Source organism: Crocodylus siamensis, chromosome 4 (genome assembly GCF_052110815.1).
Source record: "Crocodylus siamensis isolate JL-2025a chromosome 4, ASM5211081v1, whole genome shotgun sequence".
NCBI lineage: Eukaryota > Metazoa > Chordata > Crocodylia > Crocodylidae > Crocodylus > Crocodylus siamensis.
This window is the reverse complement of record NC_143398.1, coordinates 185,312,439-185,328,698: the sequence shown is the minus strand read 5'-3', so window position 1 is coordinate 185,328,698 and position 16,260 is coordinate 185,312,439. Positions and strand designations below refer to the sequence as shown.

General features: G+C 48.9%; 1 protein-coding gene across 3 annotated transcripts in view; it reads left to right on the top strand.

Moving 5' to 3' along the window:
- The window catches only part of PLCL1 (phospholipase C like 1 (inactive)), a 346,959-nt gene that overhangs the window by 66,110 nt on the left and 264,589 nt on the right, over positions 1-16,260 (top strand). The window contains exon 1 of one of the 3 annotated variants that reach the window (XM_090045171.1): positions 7,803-8,107. The exons of the other annotated variants lie outside the window; for them this stretch is intronic. The gene's annotated coding sequence lies outside the window, so the exon portion shown is untranslated. Of the gene's footprint in view, positions 1-7,802; positions 8,108-16,260 lie in introns of those variants that run through there. 3 annotated transcript variants of the gene reach the window in all.

Sequence of the window (16,260 nt, the reverse complement as noted above, 5' to 3'; positions counted from 1 at the left end):
AATTATTTTACAGGTCCTGAGGTAATTTAATGTCACACTTATACAAGATACCTCACTACAGCATTATAATTTAAAAAAGAAAAACCTAACTATTTGAAAACTGAAAATGAAATGGGCAATTTGCACAAAAATTCTGTTACCCTTGTATTTCATACGTTTTCTAACATAACAATATTGATACATGGAAACTAACCTTATGTATTTCAGTTAACATTTAACTAGGGTTCATAAGGCATACTTAGTCATAGACACAGGTATATTAGAGATGTTTCTTTGGGAGATTTTTGTAGAAGATCGTATTTCTGTTAGATTTAGAAGTTTGGGAGACAGAAGTTAAAGATAGGATGTAAACTGGTATGCTGGGTTGAGGAAAAGAAAAGCCTGTTGTGGTTTTGCTTTTATTTCCTCTAGGACCAAAGCTGGTTTTATGAATTTTTATAAATGCTTGCTGCCTGATGGGGAGATTGACAGTTGAGACCTGATTATTCTGGGACCTGAACCAAATCGCAGTGCAATCAGTCATTTTTTAACCCAACTTAAGGCATTTGATTAAGCATGTGCAGCCTCAGTCAATTCTTGCGTGAACTCCAGATCAGGTTCCTTCCCCTGGTTTGGTAGTCTGTTGTATACACCTACAGTTAAGTCTCTTTTCCTCCCCACCCCCCCTGCAACTTGACCCAGAGGGTTTCAGGCTGTCCATTTTTGAAGCCAATGCTGGCGTCCAAGGAGGTGTATTGTTCTTTCACATAGAGAGCAATGCCTCCACCTTTTTTCCCTACCTGGTCCCTTCTATGCAGGGTGTAGCCCTCTATAGCTAAACTCCAGTCATGTGAGGAGTCCCATCAGATCTTTGTAATCCCTGCTAGATCATAATGCACACTGGAGAGTAGGAAGGCTAGCTTTTCCTGCTTGTTCCCCATGCTCCTGGTATTAGTATATAGGCACCTGAGTCTTCCTACTTAGGCCTTCATCTTGCTGATGGAGAACTATTCCCTCAGCTCCTGCAAGAGTGGCTCTCCCAGTGTTCCTATCTGCTGGGATTAGTTGTATGTTGGTCCTTGGACATGTTTGAATTTGTGCATCTCTGTCCCCCAGCAATCTTAGTTTAAAGCTCTGTCCAAAAGATTGGCCATCCTGACTGTGAACAGGGACTTACCTTTCCTTGTGAGGTGGATTCTGTCCCTTCCCAGGAGTCCTTTCTCCCTGAAGTGCATGTCATGGTCAAGGGGAGGGGGCATGGGACAGCCACAGCTCATCTGGCAGGTGCAGGGGGGCAGCTCCTGTTGCTGTGTATCACTTGTCTGGCAGCTCATGTGGTGCTCATCTGGGAGGACGTTGTGGTGGAGGCATGTGCCCCCTGATCTACATGGGGTGGGCTGGGGGTTGCACAGGGGTCTTCCTGGCCCACCTTGCCCCACCCCACCCTTTGCAGGTCTGGGGGCACATACCCCACCCCCATGCCCTCCCGGACGAGGGGCAGAAAAAGCGGCAGGAGGCGCTGGATGAAGTACTGAGCTGTGGCTCCATCCTGCCCTCCACCTGGCTCTACTGGGCAGTGCTTGCCCCTGCCCCACTCCGCCCTCACCGTGGGGGCCTTGATCTGTGCCCCCATGCCCTCTTCTTCCTCCCCTTCCACCACAGCAGACTTACCAGCTTCACTCAGCGCTCCAAGCTGTAGGCAGCAAGGATCACTGCCCAGCATGTTGTGCTACAGCTGCACACATGCAGGAGCTATTTACTGGCCAAATTCGTGGCCATATCAGGCCTATTTCTGATACAGACAAATGTCTTTATATTGGTGCTGATCTGATATCAGACCGACATATCAGTGCACCTCTGAAAATTACCTGAACTTATTTGGAAATGGTATAATAGTTTAAATTTAGAGAATAAATATCCAAAACTACTATCAAAGCAATATAAAGAGCTTAAATATAAAGGAGAACCGGGCCCAAAGAATAGCATCTCCCAGATTATATGCATGTAGCTTGTTTTCCCAAACAGAGTTCAGCACCCATGTAATTCACGTGGGTGCAAATCAGTCTTTCCTATGAGTCAAGTTGTGTAAGTTACTGTGCTTATCAGGGTTATGTTAACATTTGCCCTAATGAGTAAATTAAGAAATTAAATCCATTGTGTAAACTGATGTTATAATCTTAGCTTACATAGTTACATGGTATTTACTGAATAATAAATTAGACACAAATCATGTCGTAAATCATTATGCTACATGCACAGTGTAATCTCTGCAAACTTAATTTTTCATGTGGCTTGCAGAGGTGAAGGAGGCTGCCTGAGGGATTAAAAAAAGCAGTGAATAAATTCAGGTTAATAACTTGGTTTGTTCTGTCAGAGTTAATTGCTCAATTCTTTTGCCTGATTTTATAGGTTCTCAAGATTTCACAACTACACCAATACAGCTATAATGCATGCATACTTAACACCTATTTTGGGTGTATTTTCATTAAGCCACTGACATTTGTTTTCTTTTCCATTCAGTGGTAGGCACAGTACATATAAGAACATAGATCTGTAAAAGACCAATCTTAAAGAAAAGTAAATGTGTATATATATATATATCTTTCTTTTTGGCCAGACATAGCTGATCCTGTGGGTTATACACTCAGAGGGTTAGATCATAGAGTCATAGAAAATTAGGGTTGGAAGGGACCTCAGCAGGTCATCTAGTCCATCCCCAATTAGATCATCCTAGCCAAAGCTTTGTCTATCTGGGTTTTGAAAACGTCCAAGGATGGAGATTCCATCACCTCTCTGGGTAGCTTGTTCCAGTGTTTTACTACCCTCCTAGTGAGAGAATTCTTCCTAATATCTAACCTAGGGGTTGTCAAACTGGGGGTACACTTACCCCTGGGGCTACTTGGGAAGGCCCTAGTGGGTACGTGAAGGCAGGTGGGGACAGAGAGCTGCATCCCAGGAGCAGGGCCAGGGTCCCTCTGCACAGGTGCCGTCCAGCCAGCTGGACGCTGGGGGAGGGGGATAGCTTGCATACGGTGGCCACTGCCGCAACCCACCACCCCACGCTGCTGTGGCTCTACATCCAGCCATGCAAACATTCCTTTTGGCCCAATTCTCCAACTTTTCAAGGTCATTCTGAATCCTAGCCTTACCCTCCAGCATTACTCCCTGCAGCTTGGTGTAATCTGCAAATTTACTGAGGGTGCACTCCGTGACAGGGGGCCTGCTCAAGGCCGCCCTCCGCATGGCCCGCCCACCTATTCTTGGACCAACTGCCTGCTTTTTTGCCCGCCATGCCTTGATCTTAATTGATTAATTAGTTAGTAATAAGTGGGAGGCTGCCCATTTTCTGCCCCGATGCCAGGAGGCACTATCTGCGGTTCCATTCCTCCTCTACACTGCAGCCCAAGCCTTGCATATGACATCATGATGTTCTCATATGCACCAGTCCCACACAATGGGCCCCAGAATCCTACCGTAGGACCCCACCTGGGTTCCTCCCTTCAGGTGGATTCTGCCACCGTCATATTGGGCCACATATCTCCCTGCCATCGGTTTCTCTTCAGGTGTGGTCCTCTCACTGGGACCTTCGGCTCACACTAGCCCCAGCCCACCCCCAGGCCAGTCAGGACCCCAGGCCCCTGGCTCTTGGGCATCTCTCTCAGTGGGCCTCCTTGCCCTTCTGACCTTCCTAGACCTGGTCCCCTCCTGGCCCAGTCAGGGGAAGCTCAGGCAGGCCTCGATACATAACTGTTACTCTTTCCCTGGGGTCCCCTTCTCTGGGTCCTCCTCCACGGACATTGGGAGCTGGGGTACTTCACACCACAACTGGTGCTTCAGGGTCTCACAAGGGACTCACCCCCCACCCCCGGCAGCAGGTCATGGTGCTACTACCGGTGTTATCTTTGACCCACACTCTGCCTCCCAATGGTGGAGGACTTATTGGGGTCAGGACTCAGCTCTTGCTTGCTGTGGCTGAGCACCCGTTCTTCCTTCACTGGGCTCCACATCTCTGCCCCTCCCACTGGGGCTTCTACTGGGGTTTCTCATTGCTGCCCCCTCAGTTCTCATGCTGCCCCCTCACAACTGGGGCTTCCCATGCTACCTGCTCACAACTGGGGCTCAGATGTTATATTTGACCCAAACTCTGCCTCCCAATGGTGGAGGACTTACTGGGAGTCAGGACTCACCTCTTTTGGTCTCTGGCTGAGCCTCGTTCTTCCCTCACTGGGGCTGCTCACCACTGCCCCCTCTCACAATGGGGCTTCTCACCACAGCCTCCTCTGTTCCCACACCACTCCCTCACCACTGGGGGCTTCACAGCACTGCCCCCCCCTCACCACTGGGGGCTTCACAGTGCTCGCACTGCCCCCTCTACACAGGGTCTCAGGACTTTCCTCCTCAGGGGGCTCAGGTGGCTGGAGCCATGCTTGGCCCCAGCTCTACCTCCTCAGGGTCTCAAACCCTCGCAAGGCTCAGGCAGCCTCAGCCACACCTGGCTTCCAAGTCTTCACTCTCTTCCTCAGGGCTTGCACCCCCACTACTACCTCTGGTGGAACGCGACCCACCCAAAGGTGAGGGCTAGGGGTTATGGCACCCTGACCCACCTTTCACCAGGGTGATCACTGGCCTGGCATTTCCTGGGGGCTCCCGCACCACTGGGAGCCCCACCAGGCCACCCACTCCCAGCAGGGTGTAGTTTCAGTTTGTACCCAGGACCCAGAGCCTCCTACCATCCCTTACAGCTCCTCCCTTATCTCCAGATGAAACTCAACAACCCTCTAGCCAAACAGTGTTATTGCCTGACTTCCAGCAGCCAAACTGCCTTGTTTATATAGGCAGCCCTGAACCTAAAATGGCTGCCCTCATTAGGCACCTGAAGGCTGCCAGCTCCAGGGCCTTAAAGTGGCAGGCACACACAGTGCCCTGCCACGCACTCTATGCCATCTTTCAGGTCATTGATGGAGACGTTGAACAAAACTGGCCCTAGAACTGACTCCCTGGGGCAATCCACTTGCTACTGGCTGCCAACTACATGGCACCTGGCTGGGGTCATCTAATCCCAGTGCTCTTTACTGTCCAGGGTAGGGGGTTGGACTCGATGATCTGCTAAGGTCCCTTCCAACTCAAATATCTATGAACTAGACATCAAGCCATTGATTACTACTCTTTGAGCCCGATGCTCCAGCCAGTTTTTTAGCTACCTTACAGTCCATTCACCCAGCTCATAGTTCCTTAGCTTGCCTGCAAGAATGCTGTGGAAGACCATATCAAAAGCCTTGCTAATATCAAGGTACATCACATCCACCATTCTCTATGCATTCACAGAGCCAGTCACTTCATTATAGAAGGAAATCAAGTTGGTCAGGCATGACTTGCCCCATGTGAAACCATGCTGACTGTTCCTAATCACCTTTTTATCCTCCAAGTACTTAGAAATGGATTCCTTGAGGATCTTATCCATGATTTTTCCAGGGACTGAGGTGAGGCTGACTGATCTATAGCTCCTTGGATGCTCATTTTTCCCTTTCTCAAATATGTTTGCCCTTTTCCAATCATCTGGGACCTCTCCTGATCACCATGAGTTTTCAATGATGATGGGCAATAGCTCTGCAATCACATCAGCCAACTCTCCAAGCCTCATTGTCCATCCTAGAAAACTCAGCTATCTTATTTTAAAGACATGTTTTGGATGAGAACAAGTGCTTGTGGAAAGCATATTAAAATAAGATATTTTAGTTAAAAACATAAAACCACCTTCCCCTGCCACTGCTCTACAAATGTTACAGAATGCAATAGCAACCTAAACACATACTTATAGATCTTTGTGCGTCCTAGTACCTATAATTACCATTTATTTTCAGTGAATGAGATCCTACATACATTTTTGTCCCTGTGATTTAAGACCATGAAAGATCAGGAGGATCCTATGTAATACACTACAATTATGACTACCTTTGAATCTTATTTCATGTTTTCTGACTATAAGCTAAAATTCTAATCTCCTATACTCCTTTGTGACAGCTGCAGAAAGATGAAAATAAAGCTACACAGACAGTTTTCTATGTAAAGGGTTATACAGGTGAACAGTACAGCCCAATGAAGCATGATGCTGAGCTCTGTTGTCTGTTTTATATATGGGAATAAATGGGTGTGAGTTTATCTGTGAGGGCATGGTGGTCAGTGAAACCAGAATTTTTGGCCTCCTTAACTACCCTCCTTCAACTCCCAGTACAGAAGAAGAACAGTGAATTGGCTGTGCCTGTGATGGCTCAGTTCCTTGCATCCTACTAGGGTCCTGAGCTCCTGTACTGCCCTGTGGTTGAGGCTGTGCCCAAAAACGCAACCTAATCCAGGCAATACATTTTAGAGTTAAGCCCTACTATTACTATCTTCTTGGTTTGCAAAGCAACATTGCTATTGATCAGAATCTTGATTCTGACTTGAAGATGGCTTGATAGATTAACTCATTACTTTGATTACAATCAATCTAATTTAAATCTAGAACTGGAATCTCTGTGTTGGGTGTTATTTTTTGAAAGTGATTTAAATGATCTTCCATTAGGTTAATTAATATGGATTTTCTGACAAGTTAAATAGTGTAAATTGAATATTCCATTAATTACTTATTTTACAGCATGAGTTAATGTAGACTTGTTATTCCCCTAGACTCCCCCCTACTTCCCTTACACCTTGTTGACAGCTTACAATAGAAGAGGTTGGTTCTTTTCCGTTTACTAAATTTTAATCTCAGGGCACAGTCAATAAAAATATATTTGAGGCTTTAATGTGGCAGAAAGCTATGGAAGCTGTGAATTATTTCCACAGTTAGACTAGTCTTCTGGTCTGCAAAACTTCAGATGATGTTGTCAAAATATCAAAATCCTTCCTGATATTTTTTTTCAATTTTTTGTATAAGAAGTGCCAGCTATGAGGGAGTGAGACATGTCCAGTGAATTACATCTGACACACTAGGATGTGCCAAGTGTGTCAGATTACGATTTCCATTTTTTTGTGCTGTCTATCATGACTATGAATAAGAAGCCACTGCAGAACAATCTAGGGCTATAATTTTGATTTTTTTTTTCTAGGGGTGCAGATAAAGATTTTTTTTGGCTGATACTGATAGCTGATTTTTAAGGAGGCATATCGGCTGATACTGATCTGATTTCAGATATGCAGCCCACTGGCTTGAAGAGCAGTGTCCAGCTGGTAAGTCTGTTATGATGGAAGGGGAGGAGGGAGGGAAGGGGCATGGGGGGACAGATTGAAGCCCCACTCCCTCACCATATGGGCCGGGACAGGGGCTGCCCAGCCTGGGCAAGGCTGGGCATGGGACAGAGCTGTGGCTCATCCGTAGGGTACGGGGGTGCTCCCACCGCTGTGCACACCCAAAATCACCATAGTCCCCCCAATTCCCTCTCCTAGTGCTGCTGCCCATCTTGCCCCAAGTGCAGCCCCAGCCCTAGGCCACAGCAGCAGCCTGCCCTCACTCTGTGCAGGTCCAGGGGCACATGCCCCCTGTGTCCTCTTGGGGTGCATCCAGCAGTGGGAGCCGCATTCCCCTGGCTCCCAGTGGATGAGCCATGGCTCTGTCCTGCATCCTGTCCTGCCCCAGCTGGGCAGCACCTGCCTCTGTTGCCTACCCCATTCCATCACGGGGGCCTTGATCTAACCCCCCCCATGCCCCTTCCCTCCCCACTCCCTTGCACCACAACAGACTTACCAGCTAGACACAGCTCTCCAAGCTGCCGGGCTGTGCTCCTCACTGTGTACCTGCTGTGCTGTAGCTGTGCACATGCACAAGGCATTTATTGGCCACGTCAGGCAAAAAAAGCCGATTTCCAATGCAGTCAGTTTTCTTTATGTTGGTGCTGATCCAATATCAGACCAATATATCAGTATGCCTCATTCTTCTCCCTCCCCCTTCCATTGCTGGCTGAACATTTTTGAGCAGTGAACTTGTCGCACAGAAGCCTGATTTAAAAGAAGTGCTGGGAAAATGGTGGAAGTGAAAAGAGACTGTGTTTAAGAATGAAGACTTATCTGCAGGTGGCAGGTCATCAGTATCTACAAGAAATATGTGAAGAGAGAAGGCAGCAGGAACTGTTCTTTGTTCTTTGAGATACTGGTAAGTCCTAGGCCTCACAGAAGGGGTGATATCAGATTGGAGGTGTGAGGAAGAGGTAGGTGGGCACAGGAGGTAGTCCCTCAAGAATTCAAGGATGCCTCCATCATCCACCTGTACAAGAGGAAGGGAAATCGCCAACTCTGTGAGAAATACAGCAAATGCAAGTAGCAAATGAACTGCCAAGAAATTACTGGGCAGTATGGCAAGTGTAGATGACTGACTGGGAGCAAATTTGTTTCCAGTCAGTTGGGCAGTGGGAGATTTGCTCCCTGCCCCAGGGAGCTGCCTGATACTGGGGCAGGCTCTACCACTGGAGCCCTGGTGGGGACAACATCCCCCTTTCCCAGCAGTGGGGAGCTCCTGGCTCCTGCTCTGTGATTGAGGAGCAGGGGCTGGGAGAGAGCTCCTTGCAAGGGGAGTGTTCATCACCCAGCCTGGAGCTGGCTGGGGTCTGCTCCTGACTGGGACAGTTCCCTACAAGCTCCAGGCTTCACGGAGAAGTCTTCACATACAGCCATTTTAGGCATTTCCTATCCAGCTCCAGGCTGCACGTGAAGACTTCTCAGTATAGACCGGGGTTGGACGGAAACTGTCTATCGGGGCAGATCCCAGCCCTGGAGGTCTTTCCTAGCCCCATGTTTGATCACTGATAGTTGCCGTACTGGCAAATTGGAGTAAGGGTCTGGGACTTGCCCCTCCCCTACAGCTCTTTCCAAGCCCCTTGACCCAAGCTGGGGCTGGGAGCTCTCTGCTGCTGGGACAGGGGGACATTGTCCCCACCTGGGCTGTGCTACCACAGCCTACCTGGCAGCAGGCAGTTCCCAGGGGCAGGGAGCAATCTCCTATCCCCTGCCAGGAGGCCCCATGCTCCCTGGCAGCCCCTGGGCTGGCTCAGGGGCAGAAACAGACTTCTACCAGGAGCAAATCTGTTCCCAAATGGGTGCATGTGTAGATGCCTGCCCAGGATGAGTTACTCCAGAGTAAAGGACTCGTGCATTTGCATGTGTAGACATGCCCATTGAGGCAGAAACTGAGGATTGTTGAAAACATATTTTAGATCACCTTTTACCTACATTGTGAGTTGCTTCGTAGACAGTCTGTGAATTCTTTGGATGATCTGCTACTTTATCTTGCTTGAGTATTTTTTTGGGAAATAGAGGAAATTGTGGTACTTATTTTCAAGTGAAGGTGGGAGGTGTCTCTGTGATTCACTGAAATATTTAGGATATTGAACATTGTGTGTGAATAGTGTTTTTGAATTCCTAAGGATTGAGCCATATATCACTTGGGTTACACTGTTTTAATGACTTTCATGACATTCATTTTCATTTCATTGCACACTGCATCTCTTCCCAGCAGGAGTAAAGCCGTTCACTGAATAACTAACTCAGTGTCATGCATGTATTTCGATTTGGGAAGCTCAAGAAAAATGCACAAATCACAAAGGTATATATTGGAAAATAAAACAAAATAGACTTCTGCAGCCACTGATATTAAAACTATTCATGTTGGATTTTTTTCTTATACAGACCTTGAACTTTGCCATGACCTTACTTCAGAGGGAGTATGGATCTTATGACATCCTTGTTCAGGACTAGCATGTGCTTAAGTTTAAGCAATATGCATTGGGTTTTATCACAATGCATGTACACAATTGCAGAAAAGGGTGCTTTTTTATATTGGAGCCTTTGTGAGTAGTTGCAAACACATCTTTCTTCAGAGAGCTCCAAAGTTTTGAAGGGGAAAAATGGTTTTAATTAGGCAAAAATCAGTTTTCTTGCTTGGCCTTCCTGTATTTCATCTGGTCAAGACAAAGACCAAAGATGGGCTAATTCTGGTAGAAAAACAGTCCCTAGGCTTGGTGTTCTCTTTCAGGTACGTGTCTGTATAAGTATTTCTGTTTTTATGAATATGTGCCTAGGAACACTGCTTGGACTCAAGAACAGAGCAGCGAGACACTATGAAATCAAAATCTATACTGCTGTCTTGGGCTGGTTCTGAACATTTCCTTTTGTTCTCCTGCTGAACATTACTTGCACAGAAACTAAGTTGAATTCAGGCTATGGAGGCAGGAGACTTTATTGCATGAGGCGCTTCACTGGGAGTCAAGAAATGTGCATTCCCTTCCTGGCTTTTTTGTTCACTTGTATTATTTGGGCAAGTCCTTTTACTTCCCTGAGCCCTTGTTTTGGCTTTTTGTCCATTTAGAGCAGTGGTTCCCAAACTCTGATAGATTGTGCACCACCAACTTAAAATGGTACAACCTTAAGTGCCCCCCCGACACCAGTCAGCGACTGGGGTGGGGGTCCCCTGCGGCTGATCACGCTGACTGGGGCAGGGGGTTCCCCCGCGGCAATCTCACTCACCAAAAAGCAGCTGTGCCACGTCTGGAAGTCCCATGACCACTTCTGCTTTTGCTGGTGACCCCACTCCCTGGGCAGTGCTTGCAGGGGAGGCACCGGCACTCCTGCCTGTCTCCCTGCCCATCACCTAAACAGGGAGCACGGCCTGACAGGGAGTGCCCCAGCACTCTCAGGGGGTGCACATGCACCCCCTACACATTGCCACTGGCTCCAGCCATGCAGGGGGGAGGACTCGCACAACACACATAGGGAGTTCAGGGTCAGGGCGGCAAGGCTTGGCTCCTGGGCAGGGATGAGGTATCAGGCTGTAGCTCTGCCCAGGAGGCACCAGGTAGCCATGATGCTCTGACCCCCCCGGCCAGCTTCAGTGAAGCCATACCACCAGGGGCTGTGCTCACTCTGTTTCTCCTGGGATGGTGGCAGGGGGTCAGGAATCGGGGTGCGGGAGGAGGAGAAGTCTGCTGTTTTTCTTCCCCACTCTCTTATAAGCTGGTCTGCTAGCTGGGGAGAAAGTGTCATCAGATGATGGGGCCAGCTCCTGGCTGCAGGGAAGCCTGCAGTCCTCACCTGAGCCAGGGTGATCACCTGGCCATGCCCCATCCCTGGCTAAAGGGCCAGCTGAAGAGGAGGGAGGTGGTGGGGGGGAATGGCCCCCATTATGGGCTTCCCACCCCTTGTGCCAGACTGGCGGGGGCCATTTCCCTCTCTCCCGACTCCCTCCCCAGCCAACCTGCCAGGCAAGCAGGGGCATGGCCAGGTAATCAGCTTGGGTGGGGGAGTAAAGAGTCCACTGCTGGCTTGCATGCAGCTGGGAGCTAGGCTAATCACCCAGCCATGCTCCCTGCTTAGCTAGCAGGCCAGCTAAGGAGGGAGTGAGGGGAAAATGGCCTTTCTGTCTGGCTTTGGACCCCCAGCCAGGCTGTGCCTGGCACAGGGGGTGGGAAGCCCAAAGTGGCAGCTGTTTTTCCACCTCCCTCCTCCAATCGCTTTTCAGCCGGCCTGCTGGGTGATCAGCCCGGCTCCCGGCTGTGGGGAAGCCTGCAGTGGGGACTTTATTCCCCCACCCAAGATGGGAGCTGGGGTGATCATCACTCAGCCATGTCCCCTGCCAGCCTGGCTGAGAAGGGAGTGGGAGGGGAAAACGTCCTCTACTGTGGACTTCCCGCCCCTTGTGCTGGGCACAGCCTGGCTGGGGGTCCAAAGCTGGGGGGGGCATTTTCCCTCCCACTCTCTCCTCAGCCAGACTGCCAGCTGAGGAGACATGGCTGGGTGATTGGCCTAGCTCCCGGCTTGGGTAGGGGAGTAAAGTCCCCACTGCAGGCTTCCCTTCAGCTGGGAGCTGGGCCAGTCATCCGGCCACGTCCTCTGCTTGGGCAGCAGGCCAGCTGAGGAGGGAGTGGGGGGAAAGCTGCCCCCCTGAGGGCTCCCCCCCTGCACCTGGCACAGCGCAGCTGGGGGTCCAGAGCTGGTGGGAGGGCCATTCCCCCTCCCTCCCTCCTCAGCTGGCCTGCTGGCCAAGGAGGGGGCATGGCCAGGTGATCGGCCCAGGTCCTAGCTCCAGGTATGAGAGGGGGGTAAGAGAAATGCCTTGCAAAGGTCCCCTCCTCCCCCTTTCCCCTACAATAGGGAGACCCCAGATGGGGGTCCAGTGCTAGGGGTACGGTTCCCCCCATACCACCTTCTCAGCCAGCCCAGATTGAGGAGGGGGTGTGGGTAAGAAGACTGGCTCTGGACATGGGGAAAGAGGGGAAGCGGTGCCCTGCTGGGGGCTTACCCCATGTCTTCCTGCATGGGGGGGATCCTGGCTGGGTGTCTGGTGTCGGGGGGAAGGGGGTTCCCCCCCCCAGGCCTGCTCCTCAGCCAACCCAGACTGAGGAGGGGGCATGGCTAGGGGGACTAGCTCTGGGCACAGGGAGAGAGGTAGAAGCACCCTGCTAGGAGGTTCCCTCCTCCCCCTTCCCCAGTGCTGGAGAGACCCTGACTGGGGGTCCAGTGGGGGGTTCCCTGATGTTTCCTCCTCAGATGACTGGCGGTTAAAGAAGGGACATGGCTGGGGAAATCGTGTATCTCCTGGCTCTCTGCACTGGCCATCAGGCTGGGAAGTGTGTTTTAGCATCCCCTGACACCTGGTAGGGGTCTGGGTCAATGTCAGTTTATTTTCTTATTGGTTCAATCTAAGCAGTTTACAAAAACTTGAAAAGATTAGATCAACTCAGCCTCGGGCTTTTTGACTGTGTGTCCCTAGCCTAGGTGACCAGTCAAGGTAATATGTAAGGCTTTTTTTTAAGCATGGGTAGGAACTAGAGGTGCACCGGTAGAGATTTTGGGGGCTGATACCAATAACCGATTTTTAAGGAGGCATATTGGCTGATACAAACCCGGTTTCTGATACAGCTGCATGCAGCTGGTAAGTCTGTTGTAGAAGGGGAGGAGGGAGGGAAGAGGTGTTTGGGGCGCAGATCAAGGTCCCTGCGGTGTGGGAGGGAGTCGGGGAGGGGCAGGCGCTGCTCAGCTGGGGCAGGGCAGGGTACGGCTCATCTGGGCGGTGTAAGGTGGCAGGCAGCTCTTGTTGCTGTGCGCACCCTGGGAGGGCATGGGGGCATGTGTCCCCTGGATCTGTGTTGGGCAGGGTGGCTGCAGCTGCAGGGTGGAGCTGGAGCAGCACTGGGCTCTTCCTGGTGGGGGCTGGGCTCAGGGCGGGTAGCAGTGGCACTGAGAAGCCTTTTGCTGTAGCTCCCCCTCCTAGTGCTGCCACTACCGCCTGCCCTGAGTGTAGCCCTGGCCCAACCCTCCTCCCCATGTGCCAGGAAGAGCCTGGTGCAGCCCTGGCTCCAGCCCACAGCTGCAGCCCACCCCACCCTCCCCGCGCTGATCTGAGGGCACACGCCTCCCCCATGCCCATGCCATTGGGCAGCCACGCCCTCTGCCCTGCGCCACCTGGATGAGACACGGCTCTGTTCCCTTCCCCACCTGCCCCACTCCCTCCCTCACCATGGGGGTCGTTGATCTGCTCCCCCCATGCCCCTTCCCTGCCCCCTCCAGACTTACACAGTACCACAACAGACTTACCAGCTGCACACAGCTCTCCAAGCTGCTGGGCTGTGCTCCTTGCTGCCTGCATGCTGCGCTGTGGCTGCACATGCACGGGGCATTTGTCAGCCAAATTTGTCGGCCAAATCAGCCACACCAGGCTGATTTCCGATTCAATCAATTTTCTTTATATCGGTGCCGATTCAACATCAGACCGATGTATTGGTGCATCTCTAGTAGAAACCAATGTTCAACACCCTCTTTCTTGTCTAGATTAAGGGGTACCCTCAATGCATGCTGCAGGGAGGGAGTTAGATCCTGTTCCATCTTTTAGGCACATAAATGGGCTTGGTTACATAACCACTAAACTCAAGTCCCTGAAAACAAAACAAAGGAAACAGCAACAACAATAAAAACAGAGCAGCAGGAATAAGAGGTTTTGAGAATAAATCAGGTATGAGGGGAAGTAAATTTTGGAACTCCGCAATGCCCTCCTGCTGATTTTAAAAATAATTTACCTCATTAAATGGAAACTCTGCATGCAAACACATCTCACCAAGTTAAGTGATTCACAACAAATCCTCAATTCAAATGAGAAAGCACCTTTTAAATTATACATGTCTTGGAAAATAGGAATTCAGCATGATATTAACACTCACTATGAGAAGAAGCATGCATGAATGCACACCACAAACTCCAACCAGTTTGCTTTTGAAGAAAAATGAGATTCCTATGGTATATATCATAGAAAGTTGTTGGTTATCAGTAGATCATGACAATACTCTCATCATAATAGAGGAAAGTTGTATTCGTCATTTGGTAGAATCAATATCTGCAGACAACAAATGAGGCTTTTGCACACTTAAGAGAATATGAAGACCTTGATAAACTGACAATTCATGTCATTAGTACTTAGTGTTTGATTGTGTTAGAAATATGTATTTAATGCTTAATATCAACATGAGTGTATAGTTATAAATAAAGGGTAAGACTGAAGCAATTTAGTGGCTTATAGGAAAATTGGTTGCCTGTGGCTGAATACCAATGGATGGTATTCAACATTATATTCATAACTAGATAGGTATTTTACTTGTAAAATCAACATAATTTTGAAAATTTGCCATTAACACTTCACAAAATTGAAGCAGGATAAATAGAGGTGAGAGAGAACCTGTAATTTCTAATTGTCTTTTTACTTTATACAGATGAGTTTGGTTAGATTTAGTTTTAAGGCATTCTCCCCGCCCCCCTCCATACCACATTTTCATACCACATCTAAGTAAATGTTAATGTTATAAAGTATTATTTGTATTAGTGTCAGTTATCAAAAGCTTATAAATATTTTAATAAGGGAGGACAGACTTTTTAATATAAACTGTACTGTTCTGGCTTATCACAGACCTGGTACTGTTTTGTCCTGTGTCTCACTGTTCAAAAGTCTTTCACGATTCAAGACACACTGTTATCCCGGACAAAAGATAGTGTCAACCGACATGTCTGGCTGAGCTAGGAAGGACAGGGTTTCTTTTAACAGCTGTCTGGAAATAAAAAAGATAGATCACCTTGTTATTCTTTTCAAGGACCTAAGCAAGATCTAGAAATCTTTAAGGCATTCAGTGCGACAATGTGTTTGAGACTAGGAAGCTGGCTTAGGTAAAGAGGCCCTGCTCTCAGTCTAATACCAGCACCTTCTCCGATTTTGCTAAGGCAGCCAGCATTTCAGGCTGGATCTATCATTGTAGCAATACAAATGCAAGGGATTAATTCATTTCTATAGAGATATCCACTAGTAGATCTTGTCTGGATTGGCTACTACTGCTGGAATGGGGGTGGCAGCTGCTGGGGAATGTTATTGGGGATGCTGGGGGCAAGCTATAGTGATGGGCAGGAGTAGATGGACTCTTCTGAATCTTGATAAGGAAAAGATAAACTGTCCCTATGACTTGTTTCTAGTGAGTTTACCTTCAAAGAAAGACATTAAGTGATGATGCTGTCCAGTGGATAGGGCACTGGCTAAGAGCCAGGATACCAGGATTTTACCTCAGGATCTGCCATTAACCTGCTTTGTGATCTTGGCAAGCTACTTAACCTTTTTGTGGTCTACATGTACCTAAGGGGTTATTATTTAGCCATATACTTGTAGGTTTTGATATTTAAACACAGTGTAGGATTCTATTTCCATCTATGGTAAAACAAGATCATCTTATGTACGCATTTGCTGGAAGTAAAATGGAGGAGGGGAAGGATAGCCCAGGCACATGCATAACACTGGACAAAAACTGCAATTGCAGAAAAACCATGGCTAGTTGGTGTAAGATGCCAGAAGAGGAGGTGGTGGCAGTGATGATGGCCCTGGGTCCTCCCACCCAGAAGTTATGGTACATACTCCAGGAGCGGGTAATGGGCACTTCTCATCCGAAGTGGTTGAACCCGTGCTTCCTGCTTCCTAGGAAAGTACTCAAACCACAAGGCCATGGACTAGGTTCAGTCTAACATGTTTGCAGCCTTCCCCTTGAAGCTGGCCAGTGCATTTAACATTTAATATTCATGAGCTTTCTGAGTAAGCAGAAAGTGGCAGATTTTCTGTCCCATTGGAAACAGGTGTCCAGGGTAGAAGCTAGGCCTCCCTCTTTTACAGGGTAGCATCTGTATCTCTGAGCCACCCTCTTTATATCTTGACTTCCTCTTGGCCTATATATCCTCTTGGCTGGCCAAAGGGACAGCTTCAGTTAGAGGGGTAGAAGGTGCTTTAGTCCATGT